The 13155-nt window shown below is 37.6% G+C and overlaps 1 protein-coding gene across 2 annotated transcripts in view; it reads left to right on the top strand.

Annotated features, from left to right (window-relative positions):
- FAM193A (family with sequence similarity 193 member A) overlaps nucleotides 1–13155 on the top strand; it is an 80978-nt gene that overhangs the window by 20580 nt on the left and 47243 nt on the right. For both annotated transcript variants that reach the window (XM_049793144.1, XM_049793151.1), the window contains exon 2: nucleotides 12145–12210. The gene's annotated coding sequence lies outside the window, so the exon portion shown is untranslated. The remainder of the gene's footprint in view (nucleotides 1–12144; nucleotides 12211–13155) is intronic.

Below are 13155 nucleotides of genomic sequence, written 5' to 3'. Positions count from 1 at the left end.
GTTCTTTTAAAAACATTTTTCTTTGAGAAGAATGAATATATAATTACAAAAAAGATGAGCACAAGCTTATGTCATAGTTTGAAGCCTTCTGATTTGTGTTTCATTTTTTTACTTCAAAACGTACAGCTTTGATTCTTTGTCTTCACCATTTCTTTGCTAAAGGGCCATTGTTTTAGTATGCTGAGAAAGCTGTAATATTTCTATGATAAATCCTGTTTTACCTTCCTCCCTCCCTTAAGGTTAAATACAGATACATTTAATTTTTTTAAAAAAACATTAATTCTTAATGACCAAAACTAATGTTTTGTTTTATTCTGGAAGTGAATTTTTTCTCTATTTGTGATGCTATGGGTAGATGGCTCATCAGCTGAGGGCTGCCCATTTGTAGAAACAGTGATGCTTGTAGTTTACAAAGTGAATTTTGACAGTTGGATAAAGTGCAGCTTTAGGCTTCTATTGCCACCACCCCCCCCACCCCCCCACCCCCCCCGAGAGCAATATCTTTCATTTATTGCAATACAGTGTGAATTTCAGTGTTGTAGATGATAAGTATTTTTCTAGTATGTGTTCATAGATTTAAGCATGGTATAAATTGTGATTCTGATACTTTTAGGTTTTTTGTAAGATGAGACAGATGGTTTTCGGTTGAAAGGAAGATAAAATGACAAGATGGGACTTGCAAGCATAGGCACTTTTCATGGCATCAGGGATCTGTTGCTTTCTCCTGTATTGATCCTTCTCCACTGGAAGGCAATTAACCATTAACCACCAGAGACTTCGGTCGGTGCAGGTTCACTATCGCATTAATAACCGTTGCTTGGAAGCAGACATCTTTCTTGAGAATGAACTTATGCTGGGCTATGGGGACGGCTAGGGAGTTTTATCTTCAGGGTTCGGGTAGCACTGCATCTAGTGTTTACTGCTTTTGAAAAAGGAAGGGTGACTTCAGCTTGTTCACTTCTGAATGCAATAGAAGTATTTTTGTTCCTAGATGATGTGGATATTCCAGCTTTTTGTCCTGGAAAACCTTCAGTTACTAAATGTAAATAGGTATATTGCTAGTGGGTTACAGGGAATTCTGCTAATGCTGTTGATCTTTTTGTGTTGACTTGGAAGAAAAAATGAAATTTTATTGATAAAGCTTCCAGAGGATATAATGACTCGGAAAGGGATAATAAGAGCTTTCAGATGATTAAGGAAAACCAGTATTTGTTATATGCTACAAACAAATAGTATTCGTGCAAGTGTTGCCAAATTTCGTGTGACTTAGCTAGATAGACAGACTGACCTTGGGGGTGGCTGTGCTGATGGCCTGTGCCTAGCTGCACTATTTTGCATAAAGAAGACAGACTAGCCTGATCCTTGAATCTATTCACAATCAAACGGAGTAGTAGGGAGGTTATTTTGTATCTGGCAGGGACTTCTTCCGCAGTGCCACCAGTTCTTATGGCTACCTAGGAGAAATGGTCATGCTAATTGTCTGTGTTCCTGAGTTCCAAGGACCTTCTCTAGCTCTTTCCAGTTTCTCAGAAGGTAAGGAATAAATGGCTCATCAGATAGAAATGTCTGAATACATAACAGAAGAAAAGTGATGATGGAGAGTAAACAAATATAATGAAATTTGCTAATTGATTCTGAGCCCAGATGAATTCTGGTTTAGATCGTTTATTTGCTACTTGCAATCTTTGAATAGGGATTACACTAGATAGTATCTTCTGGAAAAAGCACCCAAACAGGAATTAATTCAGGAAGGTCTTTGGCCTTTGTTAATACAAACTTCATGAGATCATGTGCCAGGCGGTGCTTAATATTTTTCTTAAGTACAGCTTATGTAGCTTTGTTTTTACTGGTGGAATTCAATTTACAGTGTCTACAGAGCACAGCAGGACTTCTGGTAGGGTCTGGACACTTCATTCTACAAAGCAACTGGTGTGGCTTTTTGTGTGGTTTTTTTGGGTTTTTTTGGTTTTTTTTCTTAGGGTATTATTTGATAGTGATTAGTTGTCACATCAGACTACTTTTAAAAAAAAGGTGGTGGTGGTGGATTTTATTGCAGTGGTTGAGGTAGGAATGAATATACTCATCTGTAAGTTTCATGGTATGAATAGTTTAAGACTGCATCATTCAAATTAATGTCCAAGGAAGTCATTTGTCCTTGTGTAATAAAACAAAATAGTTGAAAAACCTCTTCTTTGAGTATAACCTTGCTTTAACTGCAGTTAAAAAGTTAAGCGATTGTAGATCATTCTGTCTTATAATGGGATACAGATAGGAGTTTCATCTCTTTAATTTTGGTTTGTGAATGCTTCCTAGTTCCTGCAGAGATCATAGCTTTTTTGTGTGTGCTAACATTTTCATATTGTGGCACTATAACCTGTGAACTTCTTATTCCTAACAGATGCTCATTTCCTGAAGGGTGTTTTAGATTGATTCAGCTAAAAGAAAAATTGAGTGTGCTATTGAAGAATGCGTGAGAGGAAGGGCACAGAATATAGATGTTGCTTCCTTAAAACTCATTACAGAATAACTATCTGCGTTCTTTTGAAAATACTACTTCAAAGTTGTCTTTTTGAGGTACTACTGAAAAAAACTTTCCCAAGATAGTTTCAGACACCTTTATTTGCAGAGTAGCTTATTTTATTTAAGATGGATGTGTTTCTGAATATAGCTTTTTGACAGTCAGGGTTTGATGGGTTTATGGTTTGTGCATTTAAGTAGCTGTTTAGACTTCAGTCTATTCTGATTACTGTGCTAGAGTAGAATTGTTGTATCTTGGCTCTGAGGACCCAAAGGAAAAAAAGATGCAATAGGTAAATAATCGGTTCTGTGTAAATCTACCAAAAGTGTTCCTTTTACCTATTTTCAGAGGACCTGAGTCCTTAAAGAACTACAAGTAGAAGGAAGACTGGTTTTCTTCCTATTCTGCATTGTTCAGTGCTGTCTGATTTCCTTCCTCCCAGCTCTGTTTTTGAGGCTTTTGTGTGTGTCTGGTCATACTGAAAACAAACCAAACCCTTGATTACATATACTTTTTGCACTGACTTGTTACAGTTATCTATGTATTTGATCCGGATGATGCTAACAGTGCATGACCAGCACTTTGCCAAACCATGGGGGGAAAAAAATGCCTTTAACTTTCTCCAAGTACTAATATTATGCCTTGTGTTGAAAAACAGGGCTGTGTACAGGTGACTTACCCTCCTCCTCCCCCTGCCCCTGTGATGAGCCTGTAAATAGTTACATTTTATAAGAATTCTTTGACACAATGTCTTGTTGGCCAAGTAACTTAAACTTGAGTTTTAGCAGGGGGTAGTAGAGACTTGTCATCTTGTTCTGTTTTGGGTATCTCCCAAAACGGGTGGGACAGGGACAGCCTCTCCAAGAGCCTCCCAACCTCACTGTTAACTCATAACTTCTGCTAAATCAGAAAGTATTGGTCTTTTCGAGCAAGTCCCGTATATGCCTGCTACTTATACTTTTTATAATTCCTCTCCCTAGATTGAACATCTATAAAGGCTTCAACTGGAAAAAGTATTTCCTTTGAAATAATCTCAGTTTCTGTTGACAACTCCTTTGATGTTTTGACTTAGTAGCAAAGGTCCTAAGGGATTTCACTGCTGGAGAAGAAGCAAATCAGGTTTGAGATCTTGGGGGTGTGGGGAGAGGAATAATTTTGCTGGGGTTTTGAGTCATTCATAGTAAACTTGCTTTGTTATCTATATGCAAGGTAGATTGAGCTTTCTAGATTAAGCCTCCCCACCCTCAGCTTGTCAGCTTGTTTGACATCAACAATTCATTTTAGGAATAGCTTTTACTAAGCTGTGGAAATACCGTGTTGTGTTTACTTAAATCCAAGTGATAAGTTTTAATAATATGACTTGTTGAAGACGGAAAGCCTTCAGAGAACCTGTCTTGCAGGTTAGTCAAATTCTGTAATTATGTGATTTTACTTAATAAAGAAAACACTGGAAGTCAATGTTATTACATTAAAAAGACTGAAATTGCAATAGAAGTGTCACTAAAATTATTGAAGTCTTATAATGTTGACTATATATGAATAATGAGGAAAATTACAAACAAGAAACCTATTTGTTACATTGGCTAAAGAGGGATTTACCTGGGATCTCACAAACTATTTTAGCAGTAGCACAAATCAAAAGGAATAGAAACATTTTGCTCGTAAGAATTTTCTGTGGAGGTGCTTGGATAGTGAGTACCGAATTTTGAATTAATATGATGACTGTCTATTGCTAAATATATCTTAAAAACTTTTAATAGATTTATCTTAATATGTTGTTCCTAATATGAAGTAATATCATACTTCACGTTTTGGAGGCCTAAATAAGTGACCTTGACAGCAGCCTTGTTAGCTCCTCGAACAAGTATTTGGGTTTGTAATTGAATGCAACACTGGTGCTATCTGCTTGGCATTTTCTGATCTTTTGCTTGTCTTTACAAACAAAACGAGTGCGAATTCTCAAGTTAGATGAGTTATCTTTTCCTGCTGCCAGCATTGTCTCCCTTCCCCCTTCATAGGTTATTTCCTGTGGTTAGCCCTTGAGTACATAATTCCTGCTGGCTAAGCATGATGGAGGGAGCATGACAAAATGGGCTAGTGTACTTTTCAGTCACAATATTTCCAACTTGCCCTATCCAAATGTGTATACACAAGATCGTACATAAATCAGTTTTAGTAACACACTGTTGGTTATCATAACTAGTTGATATATCTCACAGCTAAGATGGTGTTCTGCAGCAAATCTGCTTCCACAAATGTCCTCTGTGACCAGGAGAGGGGTGTGCAGTCACGTCATGCTTAGCTCCTTGGCTGTTGAGTGGAGTTTTGGCTTATTTCTAATTCAGAACAGTTTGGTAAGGTTATATATTTGACTGAGGTCTCTGGTATGATCTTAATGATTTCTGTGAAGTATGATAGCTATTGAACATAAACGTGCTGTGTATTAGACACCAGCATAAGTAAGGGTTGAGTCGACACGTTAGCTGTATTGATGTGCAGTGCTTTCTGCCATCTGGAGCCTCTGCCAGGTTTCTCACTAACGCTTTACTCTTGGCTGTTGTTCAACTTCTGGCAACTTCTCTTTCTCCTGCTACTTAATTTCAGACTTAAAAGGTAGTTTATTTATATTTGAGTGTAATATTCAGTTTTTGTATTTCAATTTTGGGTATCCAGAGAGTCACAAAAGCCTTGTGACACTCTTTGGAATGCTTGTTCTTCTGTAGCCTTCACTTTTGTACATCCCTGATAACTGATGTAAAGATTTAAGGGTTCTCTGAAATTGCGTGTAGTCCAATAGCGTTGTAAAGGAGTACCAAGGGACTGACTTCCTGCATCACTGACCTGTTTATGGATACATTTTTCTTCATTGAACAGTCTTCCAATCTCAAGAATGTGGACTACATGAGAATAATGCAGGCTGGGCTGGGAAAGGATAACTTATCTGTTTGTGAGTATTAATGCCCAGAATAGCATGCTTGGTAAAATGGATTAACAGTCCGCAAAATTAATCAATTGGTCAGATCACGTGTTGGCTGCCTTAATGTGGATATTTGAATTTTACTTATTATCACCTCATCTTTGCTTTCTCTGGTTTCTATTTGGTACTTTAGCATCCTTAGTAAAAACAAGGATCTTTTTGTGTAGGAAACCTTCACAGCTTTCCCTGTTGGTGATGTTTGCAGCTAATCAATAATCACTTTTTCTGTCAGTCTCTCTCCTATAATACCAAGACTCCCTGGCAAGCAATTGTGTGTTAGTAAGTATAACTGCATTCTGTTCAGTGTCATTGAGATGTGTGATTATCACATTAAAAATTTAGGTGTTTATAATGTCAATTTCTTAAGCAAAACACTCCTGCTTCTAAATCAGGGAGGGATATTATGGTAGTTTGTTCATCTTCTATTGTTATAGTTACAACTATTTGGTGGTCTTTATTCATATACAACCTGTCCCTCCGAAACCAAAGGTGTGTTTCACTATTGCATCGCATTAAACCATGACTATGTTTGGAAGTAGGAACCTCTGAACTTTTCAGTGTTGCCAGTCATTTACTAATTTCTAAGCTACTGCTTAAAAGCTTTATGGAATTGGATTTTGTGTAACTGATGTCAAAAGAATTTTTTTTCTCTGAAATAATAATAATAAACTCTGATAGCTGCTTGAGTTTCTTGAGTGTTGCTGTGCCAGCGAAACTGGAAGTGTGTTGCATATTACTGATCATTTTCCTGCCTGTTGTTGGGCCTGTTAATTTTGCATTCTTCATACTCCAGTGCTAGGAAGAAAACTCTTATTTAATCTTTTTAAAAATACCATTTCAGTATGCTTTTCTAAAAGGGCATGTCCTCTTACTGCAAAACCCCTAGTACTTTGGGGGGTTATTTAACAATGAAAAAAAAAATCTTTAGACTTCCATCTTACCTTCTGTGAGAAAAATGTCCTGTTCACCTGCTACTTTGGCGTCAGACTTTCATGACCATGGACAGGGACCATTAGTCACCTTGGGCCAGCCCCTCGCTGAGTGCAGCAGACCCAGGCACCCTGTGTCAGAGGACACTTCTACATTTCTTGGCCATGTCAATACTGACCGTAAATATACTAATAGCTGCAGTAGTAATGTGGTCATCCTCTTCAAGAGGAGTCCTGAATATAGTTCTGAGTGATACTCATCTAATTCCAAGACTTTCCTGGACCATTTCTTTCAGTGTTATACCACCCTTAACAACAACTACTTTCATGAAAAAATGGACTACACTGTTTTTTGTAGTGCAGGTAGTGTTCTGCTTTATTAGGCGTATGCTTTGTTTTGCTTTGGTTTCGCAGTAGTTGATATCTTGCAGGGCTTTACCGTATTTTGGTGGATGAGTTTGTTCTCACTTTCATGTGGTGCATGGAACTGATCTGTCCAGAGTGTAGCAAAGACAACCTTTTCTGTGAGAAACCAGACAGTATTTTTCTTAGTCTCTTGGATGGGTACTTCCAATGCTTTAGCAAATGTTCATGGCTTTCTTAAAGCATAGCAGATGAAAAATAACCAGAATGTTGAAATAGATAAAATCACATAGGCAAAAGTGATGCCACTGCCAAGTAGATCTGTTTCAGTTTGCTCTTGCTCTGAAAAACTGGGCTATACCAGATGTTAACTAGGTATAATGTGGATTTAAAAAAGGATTAAGGAAGGGGTAAGTGTTGATAGTTTACTGCTGGTTTTTGCATTATAATATCTCTTCAGTGCTGTAATATATCTTCTGTAGAGGCTACTGTTACTGTGGAGACTACGGTCACTACTGACAACGTTCAGGAGCAGCGTTTAAAGCACACAACCCCCAAAACCTTGCTGTGCTAGAGGTCTGGCCAGCATGCTGTCCTGTCTGACGGTGCTTGGTACTAGATGAATGGAGAAGAGAACCATGGTGCGTGTGTAAAAATAATTCTCCTCCTGTGTGCCTTTCCACATCTTAACCTGTTCAGAGATGTCCTGCATCAGATTTTGCTACCTATTGTTGAACCCCTCATCCGTGCGTTTGACTTCCAGAATGGCTTATCCTTAAATCAGTTGGGATTAGGGAGAAAGGACCCTAAATTTTCATTTATCTGATAGTTTCCTATATCTTGAACTGAAGGCATAAAGAAATCTTTCTTCATATCTGAAAATCACTTAGGATTCTGTAAGTGTCACTCATCTGCCAGCAGCAGTTCTGTGACCAATTTAGCTGTGCCTGGGAGAGGAGAGGAACAGCTCAGCCTGCGACTGGAGAGCACCCAAGTCAGAGCTTCACTCGGGCTGTGGGGAGGGAGGTCTTCACCAGCGAGTGCGACTTGACTGCTGCCTCCCAAACGGCGCTGGGTGACAGCGGTGGGAAGCGAGACAGAGCTGCTATGTGAAGCTGCAGAGCAATGTCATAGTGTGCTCGGTGACTGGAAGTGCCGGAGAAGGCTTAGCACAGACCAGCTGTGGCAAATGGGTTTTGGCATAAAAAGTGTAGACAGGAGAGCAAGTGGGGTAGACAAAACATCCTGGTGGGTTTTGGGGGGCTAGCAAGGGTTAAGGGCAGTATCTTCCTTTAGTGTTACTCAGACACTTACAGAAAATGTGTTGTTTCAAATGTTTTAACAAACTTAATTTTTCATCTCCCTAATGTGGTGGTGCATTTCTTTCCCCACTCTCGGCTGATTTAACGACACCTATGTAGAAAAAAAGGGAATTAATTCAAGTGGTATTGAATACCTTTGTTATATTAGGACCTTGTAGAGTAAAGTGTAGCCTTTATCGTCTCTTGGTAACATTTTTTTTCCTAATCTGTGTATTTCTTAATGTGCCTGAGAAAATAAGTGCAGTATTTTCTAGCCGTTTTCCCCCATGAGAAATTTGATTAAATCCTGCATATTTTTTGAGCATCACATTTCTGTTGAACTTGTTTAGGGTTCAGTGATGATGAGCCAAAGCTAAATATTCCTCCTGTGCTTCTCTTTACCTGAGCTCTCCTGAGACATTGCATCACTCTCACTTTCATGATGTTTGTGTGACTTCACCAGGCTTCAACTGCAAGAAAGATGGAGGTGTGTTGTCTAGTAAATATGTCACTCAGCCCACTGAAGGTCTGATTTTGATAGTGACAGGCTGTTAGAGCAAATCGTGGCAGTCTCTGAGTGCTTATGTTCTAATTGCTCAACTGCTTTTTCAAGGTCATTCAGGTGAAATCAAGGAGTATTGTTTAAGCTGTGATTTTTCACTTTCTCTATACTTTCTGGTTCAAATTATACTGTGCTAAGGTGGTGTATGCCTTATTCTCCAGAAAATTAACGTTTTAGAGAGGGTGAGTTAGTGTGACAGCAGCTTGCAAGAATAACAGTATTTCCATATATCTTTTCCATTGTAAATAACATTTATAGAAAGAACAGAAAGATTCCATGCCCCAACCCCCCTTTCCATTATGGTGAAGAGTGCATGCAGAGAGTCCCATGTTCCTGATCCATGTCAGCCTTCTTTCTGGCACTTATTTTTGCGAAATAGGTTTCTTTAAAACATAAAACTTTAAATTCATTAAAAAGGATACTCAGGACTGTAAAAATAAGTTTTCTTTAATTAAAAAAAAAAAAAAAAAAAAAAAATAGGGTTGTCCAGAAGTGACAGCTGTCTAGCTTGTCACTTCTACTTTAAATCTCTGCACACAGAGTTATATCTGTCAACATATGGCCCAGTAACTAGATCTTGTAAGGTCCTTCTGCCATTCTCCAGTCTCTTTAGTAACATGAAGAATTTAGTTCTATTAGTTAACTTTGTTATCTTGGGCACTTTCTTGCTACAGACTTTAGATAAATGCAGTTTCCTAGATCTCCTTTGAAAGCTTAAAAAATAAATATTAAAAAAAATAAAATCATTTTCTTCTACTATAGTAACAGTGAAGAGTAACAGTGAAGAATAAAGCAAGTATCAACATACTGAAATCATTACTTCAACTATAATGTCCTTGAGCTTCCTCAGGACTCTTGGCTGAATGTCCATCCGCTCTTGGTGCTTTGCTGATTTTTGAGTTGACCATTTGCTCCACGCTTTTTTCTAGCAGTGTTTTGCTTTGAAACAGATCCTCTAATGCATCTTCCATAAAGAAGCCTTTCACTGGGAGAATATCTTTAAACTCCTCCATAGTGAACGTGAAGATGTGAAAAATAAATCTGGTGTTTCTAACATGAGCTTTGCTTGTTTGAGCATTTTTTTAATGCATTTATTTGTTTGCTTAGTTTAGACTTGGAGATCCTGACAGGCTACCTACTGCTCCTTGCTCCTCATGTACCTTGAAAAAGGATTTAGTTGTAGTTTTTGTACTTTTTTTCTTCACTTCCTTAAATTATTTGTGAGACTGTCGTGTATTTTTTTTTCCTCTGTCTCTTTTTAGCTTGCTATTGTTTGAGCCCCATTTGGACAACTTCTACAAGATTCTTTTAATGTTTTCTCTAATATGCTATTTAGTCATCTCCTACCCTTGCCTGTCATGTCATTATTCACCGCCACTCAAGTCCTCTTTGTGATTTTTATATTTGCTCTAAGCATCACATACAGTGTCTTAAATCTCATTGCCTACGGACAATTCTTGATTATTCCCTTTAAGTTTCTTCCTATTTCTCTAATTCCTTTCTTTACATTCCTTGGTGTTTGTTCCTCTTGCAGATATTTAGGTCACCACTAAATTCTGGGGGGTTTACACTAATATTTTGAACCCAATTCTGCACAGTGCTTAGGATCAAGAGATGCCTTTTCTTTTTTTAGTAGCATGACAACTCATTCCATGAAGCCATCACTCCTGATGTTCAGTAGTTTGTCTTGGCATCCTGTGACATTTGGTGGATAACAGAAACCTCCCACTGTTTTTGGTTTTGCTTTTGTAACATTTCTGACTGCCTTCAGCTTGGTCATTCAACATCTGCATGTTTAAATGTGATGGCTCATGCATTTCTTGTTTTCACTGTCTTGAATGTAAAGAAGGTAAATGTACTCCCTCAATGAATAGATAATGGTTTTGGATAAACTTGTCTTTTTTGACTTTTACCCCCTGAAATTTTTTTTTGAGCTGCAGATAACAAATTCATTCTAAACTTTCTTACTGGTTTCTTTTTTTCTTGAATGCACATGCATGTCAATAATCCATGGACCTCCAGTACTGGAGGTCGTCTTCTCTTGGTGAAGACGACTTTCTTTAGTTCAGAAGACCTTTTCTTTTTACCACTTTTTGGAAAGTAGCTGAATAAAAATAGGGAACTTGTTCCATATCAGCATTTTTGCTCCCATGATTTTAGATCTGAGATGCTTGACTTGCATGTGAGCATGTTTTCTTAAATACCTACTCTTGAATGTTAGCATAGGGTATGTAAGTGAAGTTGTGTAGCTTATTATCTGTATCTTTTTCTAGCAATTACTTGAAGATAGTGTTTTATCCTCTACTTTGCCTTGGAAAAATCTGGCTGAAGACAATGACTTTGCAATAATCTTGCTGGCTCTGTAAACTGAGCAGTCGGTAATTCTGTGCCTGTGTAAAACTCAAGGACGCTCCTTTGTACTGGAGGAGGCTCCAGTTTGAGTTTCTGGTTTGGTAGCAGGGTAAAAACATTTTCTGAACTCTTTAAATCTAACACACAAGATGTGGAGGTTCCTATGTTACACAGACTGGGTTTTACTGTGGTCTTTAGAGGGGTCTTAGAAATATTAATGGCAGGCAATAGTAGGTAGAAAACCGGAGAGCAAAAAGAGGTTAGCAAAAACACGTGAAAGGTGGAACAGAGGCATGAGGTAAATTATATCTGAAATTCAAGAGATAAACCAGTGCTCAAGAGGAGGGAAAATAAAGAATAAAATAATTGACTGACTTTATCCCCCCCCCCCCTTTGTTTTTTTCAGTCAAATGCCTTTTCTTCAAGTCATTGTGATCTAGGACTCTTCATTGTCACTGACTTGAATTTGTATGCTGTCTTAACTTTACTCTTGTTTTAGTGTCCTCAAATAATGCTGTGTGAAAACACTTGGGGATTGTGAAAGGCACTTCATTGATATCTGGTGTACTCTCTGTAACACTTGTGGAGAGACAAGGTATAGAAGAGACCTCTGAGAGGTTTCTGTATGAATTATAACCTGGGGCAGGAGGAAAGCTGCTCTGGCAGAATAACTGAAATCCAGTTGGAGGCTTGCTGTGGAAGAGTCTTCCTGGTTAACACTGCATATTTTTCTAAGCAGTATTGTATTCGACTTTCAAAAGGCAAGAATCTTTGGTAATTGTCTTGATTCACAATAGAAGTTTAAAAGCTAAATGCAAACAATCAAATACAGAAGGAAAAATGTCATTTAGTTTGTAACTTGCTTTTTTTCCTGTATCAATTCTTTCATCTCAGAGTTGCTAATAAATCAGCTATAGTGCAAAAGTTTTTAAAATACATAAATTGTAAACTTTTGCATCTGTATAACTTTTATTACAAAAGAGGGGCTTTCCGTCTCTGTAGTCAAACAATCATTCAAATTTGAAAAGCTGTTTTTTCAACCCTCAGATGCAGGGGAAGGTTTTGATGTTTAATTTTTTTTTTAATGCTCTTTTAGCATTAAACCCAACCATTATAACCGATGTACTATTAAATTTTTGCAGGTTTCGCTAAATGGTACACAGTTTACAGACAGTTCTGTTGGATCAGAGTTCACAGGTGTTTCTCAGGTATGTGCAGCCAAATTTTGGGGGTGTATATGATTGCAGAATTATTTGTTAACGGGAGAAGGTATTACACAGTATTAAATGTACTAGAGAAAACTCTCCAAAAGCATTTCTGTTTGAGATTGGAACTTGGCTGACTGAAGTCAGTTTATGATGACTTCACTATTCAAGCTTTAAAAAGCAGTGAAAGCTACTATTTCTAAAGTAAAATGTTATTGTTATAATCTTGAAATTGGACATGGTTGTAAAAAAAAAAAAAAAGGTGCAGTTTTATGGTAGCAAGTTATTCTTGGAAATAAATCTAAATACGTAGCAGAGATGCAGTTATTTCTGTTCCAGCTTGTCCTACTTCCAGCTTTCATTTATGAATGTTACATCCGAACATGTTTCAGAGAGAAAGTGAGACTGGGTGTTTTCTTGCAGAGATGCATCACACATTTTTTGAAGCTTGACTAGTGGAAAAATATCTTGCTTTTCTCAAAATGTACACTTTGCTCTGATTACACAGAAGACACATACAGATATATATGTGACCTAATTCCAAGCTCATCTAATCCAGGAAGATTTTATTGCTTGTGTTGAAATGGTCACATAAACAGCCACTGCATTCATTATCTTTTAAATAAATAAGAAACTGCAATTCATGGCTTCATTTTAGTATGACAGAGCCATAAGGGGAATCTGAGACACTTATGGTCTAGATTTTGTCAAGGTTCTAACTGTCAATTTTGTTAGAAATAAACTGCTCAGAAATGTTCATTCTTAGCAGTTGAGTTGCATTGTGCTGTGGGAACCAAGTGCTTTCATTTGAACTTCATATTTGTTGTAAATATGGGCCCAACTGGGAGATTGCTAGCGTTTTACTGAGTCTGAAGTGGCCAGAATTAAAATTGTTGTTCCTGCTGTATTTGCCATTGCTTTTTTAATGGTTATGATGCAACTTTAAAT

This window comes from Accipiter gentilis, chromosome 3 (assembly GCF_929443795.1).
Source record: "Accipiter gentilis chromosome 3, bAccGen1.1, whole genome shotgun sequence".
NCBI lineage: Eukaryota > Metazoa > Chordata > Aves > Accipitriformes > Accipitridae > Astur > Astur gentilis.
The sequence above is the reverse complement of the archived record's forward strand: the minus strand, read 5'-3'. Positions and strand labels throughout refer to the sequence as shown.